Here is a 12,886-nt window from a genome sequence, read left to right as displayed (position 1 = left end):
TGCTATGTTGGTTGACTAACGGAGAGAGGGAGGGAAGGTGATACTTGTTGCCCCATTACGAGGATCGCTTGAGAGCAGTGAAGCCCCATTTAGCCTACTGCAGCTAGGTAATAGAGAGGTCTCCTGGTCATGAGGTGCAGCCTGTGAAGGGGAGAATGATGATGAATAGAACAGCAAAAGGTAAGAGCTATTTTTCTGTAGAAGTCTGTGTACTATGGTGGCCTCTGAGCTGTGACTGTATGTGTGTATTGGGAAAAATAACTTAATCACTTCAACCAAAACAAACATTCTTGCAGCAGTGCCCTATGCCAAATAGCCACTGACATATAAATGAAGAAAGGAATAGCTATGATTGCTACAAGAACACAGGCCTAGACACTTTAGTGGCTTCATGGGGATGTTACTGGTGTCTGGATTACCCAATCCACCTGTTCGCCAAACCTCTGAAAGGCTACAGAACAAGCCAATGAGGATACATATCTGTCCAAAACATTTTTAATTAGTTCTGAAGTGCCCAATTCATCTTTTGCTGTAGAAACATAATCTTAACTTGAAGCATTGCATTGGTGGCCCTTGGACATCCCGTGTAGTATTTTTCTCTTACTGCCGAGGTCCTGGCTGTCTTTCGTCTGCCTATCTCTCCTACCACCTGCCTGGCAAGGCTTTTCCTCTCTAGGCAATGCAATAAGTCTGAGTTCTTTATTGCACAATGTGCAGATTAATCAAAAAGGAGTGAATTGTCTTAGTAAGCAGCAAATAGCAACATTTCCACTGAAGTATCATCCTTCAGCCCTTTGTTCAAACCACAGAACAGGTTATCATGCCATGTTCTTTCTGGAGAGGGGCACCTGTTACCTTTTTTGAAATCCTTTTAATTTTCCACCTCCGCTTCTCGGAGGGGAGGTCGGAAACAGAAGGGGCACCCGCGACCAGCTGAAACCAGCTTCTGGCCTGAGGGAGCTTAAAAGGTCTAGCCGTGCCTAAGAAGGTCTGTTCCTGATAGAAAGGCTACCAAAGGCGGGTCTGATTCGGAAGGACTTAACCATATGTGCTTAGGATCAGGTCCAATCGAGGCCTGGGCACTTCTAGCTGACTCTGAATAGTGATCTGTTTTCTTTCAAATAATCAAATTGCCTTTGAGTACATTATTTGAATACATTGGGCCTCATTCCGAGTATGGCGGTAAGGGATACCGGTCACCGTTAACGAGACCGGTGCCAGTAATCCCTTACCGCCACATTCCGAGTTCCCTAAGCCAATAACGGTGACCGTAAAGGATGGTCACGTTTTTTGCAATTCCCCCATTCCCATTGAGCCCTATGGGGCTCATTTGGAAATGGGGAAGAGCCCTGGGGAATGGGAAATTACCGCCCTGGTCAACTCGGAATAGGGCGGTAATTTCCCATTCCACCAGGGCGGTGCCGGTACGGGTCCGGCGCCGACCAAGGCGCTAGTAGCGCCATTGGTTAGCGCCAGACTCGGAATGAGGCCCATTGTATGAAATATGCATTGGGCCATAGTGGGGGCTGGCCCCGAGCAGCCCCACTATGCAGAAACAGCCAAAGTCTTACTTGCTGTTCAGAAGGTGTCTAAATTAGTACATATGTCTTGCGATTTACAGACTTTTTTGTTAGGGTGAGTATTGTGACTAATGAAAAGGGCAGAGTCCAACTTCCATGACTCCCTCAACAGGGTTTCTTGCTGAATCACTATCACAAAATTGTGAACATTCTAACGTTCCAAAAATGATCTTTGCTCTTATGCAAATCGCCAGGCTTGGGTGCTATGAAGAGATACCTCTTATTCTAAAACTTTATTTCGGCAATAGAGCCAAAAAGGGCATACAAGGAGAATAAAACAAACAGGTCATAAATAAATACATTCAGATATTAAGAACCTTTACGTCATAAAATACAGAGGATCTCTGTAAAACATATTAAATATAGCAGAATTATGATTACATAATGGACACATAAAATGTAGCCGGTTTAGATCGAGGAAAGAACTCTCGCAACCTCATCTGCCGGCGGAATATTGCTCAATTGGTCACACAATCTTGCTCCTGCGTAACTAGGCTCTATGTATAAAATGAGCTGTGGCAAAAATTCCATTCAGATTAGAGCACTGCCTCAAATATTTCACAGCCGCTGCTGTTTGGCGAACCTCTGCATCCCTCAAAATCTGTTTAATATACTTTCTCCTCAGGTTCATTGATCCGGCACAGATCAGCAGAAAATGGATAGTTGACTCATTGAGAGCCCCACATAAAGGGCATGCGCTTGAGTTAGACGGCCGCCATTTTTTGGTAAAGGAAGCAACAGGCAATATGCCCAATCTAAATCTTAGGCATAGTGACCTTTCAAATGGAGGCAAAACAATGTCTAAATACTGTTTAAAACGAGGCAACATCCTCACATCAAGATACTCCGGGCCCGAATTCAGGTTAGCGGCATCTTGTATCAGAGCCTCAGAGCTCCTTAACTTTAGGTTGGATTTCATAACCATTAACTGGGATATTATGGGTACACTTGGGTTTTCCCATATGCCTGGAACTTCCAGGCCCTGGCAAATGGCCTTAACATGCTGGACCCACTTAATACTTTTGCCACCCTCCAAATCCCTGAAAGTTGACACTGCATCCCTATAGGGTGCTAAACCACGTTGCTTCCACAGTCTGGCCCAAAAATAAGCTGGCTGTGTGCAGATCAAGAACGAAACCGGGACCAGATCAAGTTCCAAATACACCAAGGCTGAAGGCGCAATAACAGGTAACAACAACAATTTAAAAAGAAATGTATGCTCATAAACTTTCCAATCTTGGATATATCACTGTGACCCCAAAGCTCAGAACCATATAAAGCAGCAGGTAGAGCCTGTTTTCAAAAGAGATCAAGGGCTGGAGAGATAGCTCCATCACCAGCCTTTACAATTAAAAGACAATATGGCACCACCCAGCTTCTCCAAGGTGATAGACGCTTTTTGATTTTGTGCTGCCCAGTTTCCTGTTTCCTGACATTTCAAACCTAAGTAGTCGTAGTGTCGAGTATCAGGCCATTCACTTCCAATCACAATCTTTTTATACGTAGAGTGAGGATGTTTGAACACCATGGCTTTTGATTTATCCACATTTAACATAAGACCCAATTCCTCACATTTATTAAAACAAATTGAGAAATATTTTTTTTAGGCCCTGAAGAGATACTGTATTGTGTGGCTTGGCCTGAGGCCACGGCCCCCGGACCCACCGCTCTCCCCCTGCCCTGCCAAGGAGGAGAGGGTTCCCAGAGTACATTTTTTCCATTTCCAGCACTGGTTTTACGAGTTGTGCCCTGCACTCCTCACGTATTTGGCGTTAAATACATAAGTGACCTGTGATGAAGTAGATGTGTGTTGCAAATCCTACGTCCTCTAGCGGTGCCATTTCTGTGATGAAGGACCCTCAAACGTCTTGCTGGAGATGTAATTGCCCCTGCTCTTCCCGGGGTATGGTTGGTGGAGTGGGGTTATGCTGAATGGCCTTTTACCTGTGATTGGCCAAGAAGGGTGAACTGTGTAGCTTCAGGGCATCGGGACGATGCCCAGAAGCCCTCGGGCCTGGTGCGCTATATAAATAAATAAAATACAAAATCCAAATTCAGATAAAGGTTGTCTATTTTCGCTGAGATTCAAGGAAGGCGCTAGAGCAGTTCTTCCAGATCCGGTAGCCTGGTAGATTCCTGAGACAAGTACCTAGGAGAACAAACACAGGATGTTAAGAATGGCATTTACATTTTACAGTAAGGCAAACAAACATCTATAAGAGCGCATGTTTGGCATGATCTTGTGAAAACGGCTGGTGTCTGTTTTTGAGAGATTCATGTTTACCTTTGGACAGTTTAGGTCTTAAAACGAGATCAATTAGCCATGGAGAAGTACAGAGGTGGACTTAGCTCTCAGATGAGTGACACAGGGAGAGCAGGCCCTGCTGGGTCCTGGTCCGCCACCTTCCCAATCTCTTCACATCAGCTATAACACACACACCCTCATCCCCCTTGCTGAAAGTCAGGCACAGTCTTGGCGCTTGGTCCAGGGCCCAGCTAAACATTTGTCAGGGCTCGTGGGAGCTCATTTAAATATGATTGGGCCCCCTTGCCTACAGTTAGGTAGGGAGGGCACCCTTGGGTTGCTTAACGAAGAATGGATGGATACAAGGAATGCTCTTTACTCTCACGGGGCAGGCAGCCTGAGGGGAGCTGAAACACTAAACTGCCACTGAAAAGTTAGTAATTGCTGTGTCAGCAAGTTGTTAATGCAGATGAAACCAGAGTAAAGGGCAAAGAGGTGATAACACTGCTGGGTGCTATTAAAGGCAGTTTGCAACCTGCTGCAAAGGGCACCTTTTAAGTCTTCAGTTAAGGTGACAGCAGCCAGCATAGTGCAGGCTGTAACATGCATGCAAGGCAAAGTTCACATTTAAAGACATGAAAAAAAGAAATATGTTTCTGGGTAGTAAGACTGCCAAAATAGGGGCAGCTGCTTGTGTTGACCCACCCAGAGGCTCTTGGACACATACACTGAATAACAAAAGCACAACACTATGGCACTGTTAGGCATACAAGGCTCTGATAAGTTCTAATTTGTCATCTGGACCTGGCCAGCAAAAGATAAGCAGAGCCCTAATGTGCACGATATGGAGTGACATGATCACAAGCAACATCACAGTAAATAACATTACAAGCAGTGACATCAGTCTTCAATATTCTAGGACACCATTGGTAAAGACATTAAAATACGTTTTAATGTGTAAGCCAAAGAGAATAATGTGCTGTGCAATATATAAAAAAATCACAGTCATTAATATGCATCAACTCAATAGTTTAGTAAGCCATGAGGGTTTTTCTTCATAGCAAAAATTCCTAACTAAATCACTTCTAGCGGCTCCCAATGTCAGCAGATCAGGCACAGTGACATTACATGATTTCACCAGGATCACACATTTTGTTAAAGTGTTGAAATCAGTATTTAGGCCCCAAGACTGTGATTTAAGCATTATATCTTCCCAGTGACAGGTAACATACATATTTTTCAAGATTTGGGTTTCCAAAAGCAAAATAATTTGTTTTTCTATCAATGTTTTCAAATGTACACAAAGCACATAAGAAACCAACCTGACATTATATACATTGTTATAGAAATAGGTCAAACAAAAAGATATGTACAGCTTTATTTTCATCACCCTGAATGCAAGATTGCAGTAGCAACCTGCAAAGGAATGTGGACCTAAAACAATGTAATTTGGTTTTTAAAAAGGTATTCACAGTGAAAGAGAATTCAATATAAGGTAATCTGCTTGAGCCATTATTTTACATAGCATGCAGTGTTATGCTCTCCTCCTATTTATTTCCAGTCGCACCTTTTAAGGGACAACAGTCTTTACTCAAGCGCGTCTATGTCTTGGTCATAGGCCTCTAATCTGTTTGTTGAAATGAGGTTGGCACAAAGCTGAACCTAGGGCTGTTAGGGGAGCTGTGGGAAACATGCTGTGCTTCTCTGCACTTTTCACTGTCACACGAAAATTGTCAGCTCGGAAGACTTTGGATAGCTGATCCTGCTTCAGAAGAGAAAAGTCTTTGCTTATTCCTGTCCCGAGCTGGCTGTGTGCGAGACAGGAGACACGACCCATGAAATCGCGACAGGCCCACAAAATGCAGGATGATTGGTCACCCTCCACAGAGAGGATAGCTCAGGGGCAACACTCTTGCCTTGGAAGCAAGACGACATGAAGCAACAGAAGTTTGGTCTGCACTTAGAAACCTCTGGGTATTAAGCTCATTATAAATAACCTATTATTATTATTATTATTATAATTATTATTATTATTACAGACACACCCAGCCCCGTTCCCCGATCTTGGGTTTCATCAGGCTTGTTTAGCTGCCAACTTGGTACAAGGGGAACACGAAGAACTCACACCAAGGGGATTTTCATCAACCATGTGGATCCTTTTGGTCCAGTGCCATACAACCTTATCTAAGTGGCTGCATTTGTATTGTTTACCTGTTCATGTATCTATTGCAGCTGTGACTGCATATAGGTGGGCAGCTAGGGCAAGCATCTGCTCACCTCGCATCACAAATATGCTCCCCTTTTACTCCTTTGCCTCCTGCTTCCTTTTTCTCTAATGCAGCATTCTTGTTGCCCTCCTTTTTTCCATACTAGCCATTTTCTCTCTACTATTCCACTCTTTCCTGCTCTTTTTGAACACTATGTCGTCCCCTGTTCTTGCCTCATTCCCTTAATCCTCCTGCCTTTTTCTTTCTCCATTTATACCAACGTTTCTTTGTTATAAAGATCCCACTTGCTTTCTCGTTTTGCTGCTATTCACATACTCACCTGCCTTTCTTCACTCAATGTTTCTCTCCCTCATTTACCCACGTCACTCCCTTGTCCCCCTTCTCTCCCTTTCGGCTGCCCTCCCTCACTCTTCATTTCTCCCTGACTCTTTAGACCTTCATTATTCCCCACTCTCCTTATACTCCTGAACTCCCTGCTCTCTATTTACCCCTCCCTTTAATCCTCTTTACCCTGCATTTCTCCTCACTCTTTTGCCACGTTAACTATTGCCCCATTCTCCTGCCCTCATTCATTCTCTGTACCCATTCTTTTAACCTCATCTGGCTCCCTTCAATCACCTTATCTCCTGTCTTCCTTCACTCGCAATCTCTCGCTCACGCTTTTGCCCTCCTTCATTCTCCACTCTCCTGTCCAACCAGTGTTCATGTTACCTGCTCCTTCTGTACTTTTCTCCCTCACTATCCTGCCCTTATTCCCTCTCCATTTCCATTCACTGCCACTCAGCAGGGTCCTGTGGAGCTGAAGGATATATGGATGTGGTAGGTTGGAACTAAGGGATCTTTCAAGTGCTAAAAGCAGCACTTACAAAAAAAGGTAACTCCTGCTATGTTTTGTGATTAAAAGGTGAATTCCTTTAAGTCTGTGATTTTCAATGACATTTGAAGTGTGTGGCGTAACAGCACCTGGGGAGATGCACACAATGGTTCTGCATGCTGTTCGAATTATCCTGTGATATCATGGCAAGTAATGTCCCTTCTCATTGACCATGTTATTGCCTATTGCCTTGAACCCTATTGTTTCCAACATTAGGTTCAGGCTTGATCATTCAATATTACCACCACTGGCAGCAAAAGCTTGCGAGGAGGCCCAGCTGGCTCTAGCTAGAGTCAGACCTCTCAAACACAAAAAACTTTTAAAAAACACAATTTAAGAAAATATGTAGCATTTGTCCCTAATGTTCATAATTATCCAACTCCTCCCACTCTAGGCTCCACCTCTATGACCCACCCACCTGGCACCCTTTGTCACTTTTGCCCATGGGCCCATTGTCTTAAACCTGCACTGGAGAAGTAGCTAAAACAGCCTGCAGCGCCTCACCACTTTGAAATTTCTTGGAGCCTTGAATCATCGCAGCATCCAGAAGCTGTGTTTTGGCCTCGAGCAATCAGAACCGAAATAAGAGTGACAGAGCTGGCCTGGCTGCCTTTTGAGGAATCCCTAGGCATCGTTAGTCACTGTAGCAGCGTGGTTAGTAATTACACCAGCAAGTGAAGAGTACACACATATACAGGCCAACATTCCGACGCACCTGGAAGATTTCGCCAGAGAAATCAGGAGACATACATTTTCCCATAGGAATGCATTGGGGCTGGGATTATTTTAGACTGGAAAATGATAATATTAGCAATATTTTTCACTAAAAAATTCGGAGGGTTAGCATGTATGCACACATTGGGGTTCATTCCAACCTTGCCATAAATCCGCCAGGATACCAGTAAATGGAATTACTGTTACCAGCATTACGAGTGCCGGTAAGCAGCGTTAGTCCCCATTCCATGGGGGACTTTGCGGGTATTGCAGGTGCCGGTATTATCAGCGATTTTTGCCAGTAGGGTCCTCCAACTCTTAGGTAGAGGTGATTCCGCCACCCCACGTGCAAACTTGTAGTTGGCTGGTGCGGAAACATGCCAGTATACGTTAATTCTGCATTGACTTCATTTGTCTAAACACATTTTTTATTTCAGCTTTACATCATCGCCAAACCTATGCACACATTTTCCTTTCCCCCCGGCTAGGTCTAGCGAGACTCTGACTATCTTCCACTTCCTCTCGAGACATCCGCGCTCCACACACCACCTGCTCTTTGATGAACTGGACGATAGAATCATGATTGTTAGGATGCCCGCACTTAGATAGTATGGTGAATGTTGGCATGTCCACACTTATAATTGTGAATATTAGCATGTCCACACTTAGATAGATTTGTGAACATTAGCCTGCATCACGTCTGGATAGAATTGTGATTGTTAGCATGCCCGCACTTAGATAGAATTATGAATGTTGGCATGTCCACACTTAGCTAGAATTGTGAATGTTGGCATGTCCACACTTAGATAGAATTGTGAATATTAGCATGTCCACACTTAGATAGAATTGTGAATGTTGGCAAGTCCACACTTAGATAGAATTGTGAATATTAGCATGTCCACACTTAGATAGAATTGTGAATGTTGGCAAGTCCACACTTAGATAGAATTGTGAATATTAGCATGTCCACACTTAGATAGAATTGTGAATGTTGGCATGTCCACACTTAGCTAGAATTGTGAATATTAGCATGTCCACACTTAGATAGAATTGTGAATGTTGGCATGTCCACACTTAGCTAGAATTGTGAATGTTGGCATGTCCACACTTAGATAGAATTGTGAATATTACCATGTCCACACTTAGATAGAATTGTGAATGTTGGCAAGTCCACACTTAGATAGAATTGTGAATATTAGCATGTCCACACTTAGATAGAATTGTGAATTTTGGCAAGTCCACACTTAGATAGAATTGTGAATATTAGCATGTCCACACTTAGATAGAATTGTGAATGTTGGCATTTCCACACTTAGAATTGTAAATATTAGCATGTTCACACTTAGATAGAATTGTGAATATTAGCATGTCCACACTTAATTATGAATGTTGGCATGTCCACACTTAGAATTGTAAATATTAGCATGTGCACACTTAGATAGAATTGTGAACATTAGCCTGCATCGCATCTAGACAGGATTTTGACTGAAGGATAGCATGCCGCACCTAGATGAAACTTGAATGTTAGCATGTGCCACACTCAGAGCTGTGAACTGCAGCCTGCGCCGCATCTAGATAGGGCTGTGAATGTTGGCATGCCCACACCTAGATAGAATTCTGAACAGTGGCCTGTGCTGTATCTAGATAGGATTGTGAAGGCCAACAAGTGCCACACTTAGACAATACTGTGAATGTTAGCACGCTAAAGGTCAGGTAACCCACTAACCAATATAACCTCAAACTCTGCATACTTATCTCACTCAAAAACTCACACAATCATCTCTCGCACCACAAGCCGAATGCACTTCACAACACTGCAACAACACATAAGCCGGAGCAACAGCACAAGCGGACTGACACCGATCCAATACCTGCATCAAAGCTCAGCATCTGGTGTATACCAAGTTGAAGCTGCCAACAGAACACCACTCCTCTCACTATCCTACTCCCTCTTCACACTACTAACCCATCCCCCCCTTATCGTTTACAGATCCGCCAGAGCGCCTAGGGACCAATTCCGTTGGTGATGGTGCGCGGTACAAATACCTTTAACAATTAACATTTAACATTTAGCAGGCAAATGTCAGTCCATAAAGTCATCATACACAGAAGGCTTCTTCTTGACCCTTGTGTGTCTACTGGGTGGCCGCTCAGGAATGTTCCACTCACTCTGTTCTCAATTTAGTCTCGGGATGATAGCTCAGGGGCAACGTGCTTGCCTTGGAAGCAAGACGACACAGAGCAACCCAGGTTCGATCCCCGGTCCGCGCTTAGAAACCTCTGGGTGTTAAGCGCAGTTATAAATAACCTATCATATCATATCATATTTTCTGCCCTAGTGACGGCCTTCGACACCCCTGAACATCTGTGCGTTGCAGAACAAAGATGAAACGTGTTGGGGGATGCTCTATTAATAAATGCATGGCAATTAGACTTGTAACATATTTCATTGTTAGATTTTCTAAGCACACATTTGTCAATTGAAACCGTGGTGGGACGTTCTCAACTGTAGGAGCGTGCAGAGCTGCAATTACGCACAACATCTGTGCCTGCTTTCAAGGCAGTCATAGTGAGACACATGTAATTTATTTGTAAACAAAGGGCGCAAACTTTGGGAATCAAACAGATAAAGCCATATGATAAATGAGTGATAAGTCTGGTTTTATTGAGCAGCGGCAATGCCAGCACTTGCATTGCAGAAGAGTGCTTGGAGGAGGTAGAAGGGGACAGAAGGGCACTCATCTTCACAGCAGTCATTGGGCCTCATTCCGAGTACGGCGCTAATGGAAAAACGATGGCGGTAAAGTAATTCCGCCATCATTTTCCGCCGTGGACTATTCCGACCCTTCACACCGTAATTACCGCCACCGTAAAGTACGACGGCGTAAATAGCGTACCAGTGTCGCGCGCCCGACACACCACGTCGGAAATAACGCCAAGGCGTAAACCAGTGCTGATCCCAAGTAAAGCGGACACGGTAAAAACGGCCTCCACAAGGGCGCAAAGTACCTTAACGCCATGGCGTAATTACCGGCATCGCAGAGAAGGTGTTAACAACCCTGAACAGTGCCAGAAAGAGGAACAGGTGCACCCAATCAGCACAGGTGGAGTCCATAGAGTCAGGCACAGCACAAAAGGAGCACACCCACACACCACACCCCCTCCCACACCAAGATGATACCAATTCTCGCAGCATTCATGGAGCTGGAGGCCCTGCTTGCAAGGCAGCAACGACGACAACATCAACAACAGCAACCACAGCAACCACAGCCCCCACCACAGAGGATACACAGGAGGAGAAGGAGGCAGAGACAGGCCCAGCATGCCCTACCGGTGCAGCCACAATTACCACGCCGTCAACCCCCAATCCCACGCATCAGACCCACCCCCTTCAACCTCACACCAGAGCAGATACACACCCTGTACCGCCTTGACCGGGACACGATAACCACCATAGTGGCCCTGATACATAACAACATAGTGAGCCTAATAGAAATCAGCACTGCCATCCCCCCTCTACTAAAGGTAGTGTCTGTGCTCCACTTCCTTGCCACAGGGACCTACCAGCATACAGTGGGGCACATGCATGGCATTTCACAGCCCATATTTTCCCGGATACTCAACCAAGTGCTCGATGCCCTCCTCAAGCACAGAAGGGACTACATATGCCTCCCCCGGACTCCCCAGGAGACATATGATACCAAAGCTGCTTTCCATGCACTTGCAGGCATGCCAAATTGCATAGGTGCCATCGACTGCACCCACGTAGAATTGGTGGTGCCCCATGCCATGGAGGTGCCGTATCGCAACCGCAAGCAATATCACTCCATCAACGTCCAGATGGTGTGTAATGCCAGTAAAACCATCACACAATGCAATGCCCGATACCCCGGATCAACTCATGACTCCTTGGTCCTGCGCAACTCTACACTACCACGCTACATGGAGCGACATGCTGAACGACGTACCTGGCTGCTTGGTGAGTAACCGGAATGGGCCATGGCAGTCCATTGGGGCTGTGAGTAGGCTGTCAGCATACTCCACCTGGGTGGTAAAGGGTGGGGTAGAGAGATGCATAAGGGTGGGGCAGTCAACGCCATTGTACGATGTAATGGGGTCACTGTATCCTGGGACATGTGTGCATGGCCAGTGAACACCTGCTGCAATGTCAGATTAGCCCATTTCTCCACCATGATTGCACGAACACTTACCTTCATTCCACTCTCATGCAGGTGATGCTGGCTACCCATTGAAGGCATGGCTCATGACCCCCGTCCGCAACCCACAAAACAGGCACCAGGAGGACTACAATAGATCTCATACCCGTACACGGGTGGTGATAGAGCAGACCTTCGGACTTTTGAAGGCACGATTTCGTTGCCTCAGCCGGTCAGGTGGGGCCCTCATCTACAGCCACGAGAAGGTGTCCAAGATCACCATGGCATGTGCAATGCTGCACAACATGTGCATCCATCGGAACGTGCCACTGCCCCCTGACGTGGGTCTGCTCCCACCAGAGGAGGAGGAGGAGGAGGAGGAGGAGGAAGGAATGGCAGGACAGCATCACGGGGCCGATGCACAGGAGGGACGTCACGTGCGACAAGCATTGATTGACCAATATTTCTGAGTCACAAGTCAGCTGAGGGGGTGAGGATGACAGGACATTGGGCACTGGGTGTGGGGATACGTGTACTACATGCACTGTGAGACATTAAAAGACACATGCACAATGATCAATGTCCACTCTGTTTTCCAGGATACACCAAACTGTGTATTGTATAATCATGTGAAAACGTGTACAAATAATCCTCCACCTTCACCCCCCTCCCCCCCAACTCCCACGCACACCCTCCCCCCTCCCCCCCAACTCCCATGCACACCCTCACCCCCCTCCCCCCCAACTCCCATGCACACCCTCACCCCCCTCCCCCCCAACTCACACGCACACCCTCACCCCCCTCACCCTCCCCCCACAACAGCCCCACAATGGTCCCATCAATACTACATAGGCCACATGTGTGTGGCTTCATAGTCAATGGGCACGCCCCGAGCATGAGGAATCATTTACGCATTGTGCGTTGTGACCTGCGGACCGGGCTGGTCTGCGTGGAGGAGCACTGGGAGGGTGGTTCCTCCTGCTGGGGCTGAGGTCTGGGGGTAGCTGCCTCCAGGGCATCAGCAATCCTGCCGAGCACCTCACAGAGCCGGTTTGTTGATGTTGTGATGACCTCGCCCAGAGCCTGCA

This window comes from Ambystoma mexicanum, chromosome 3q (assembly GCF_040938575.1).
Source record: "Ambystoma mexicanum isolate Mex_15411 chromosome 3q, UKY_AmexF1_1, whole genome shotgun sequence".
Classification (NCBI taxonomy): domain Eukaryota; kingdom Metazoa; phylum Chordata; class Amphibia; order Caudata; family Ambystomatidae; genus Ambystoma; species Ambystoma mexicanum.
The sequence above is the reverse complement of the archived record's forward strand: the minus strand, read 5'-3'. Positions refer to the sequence as shown.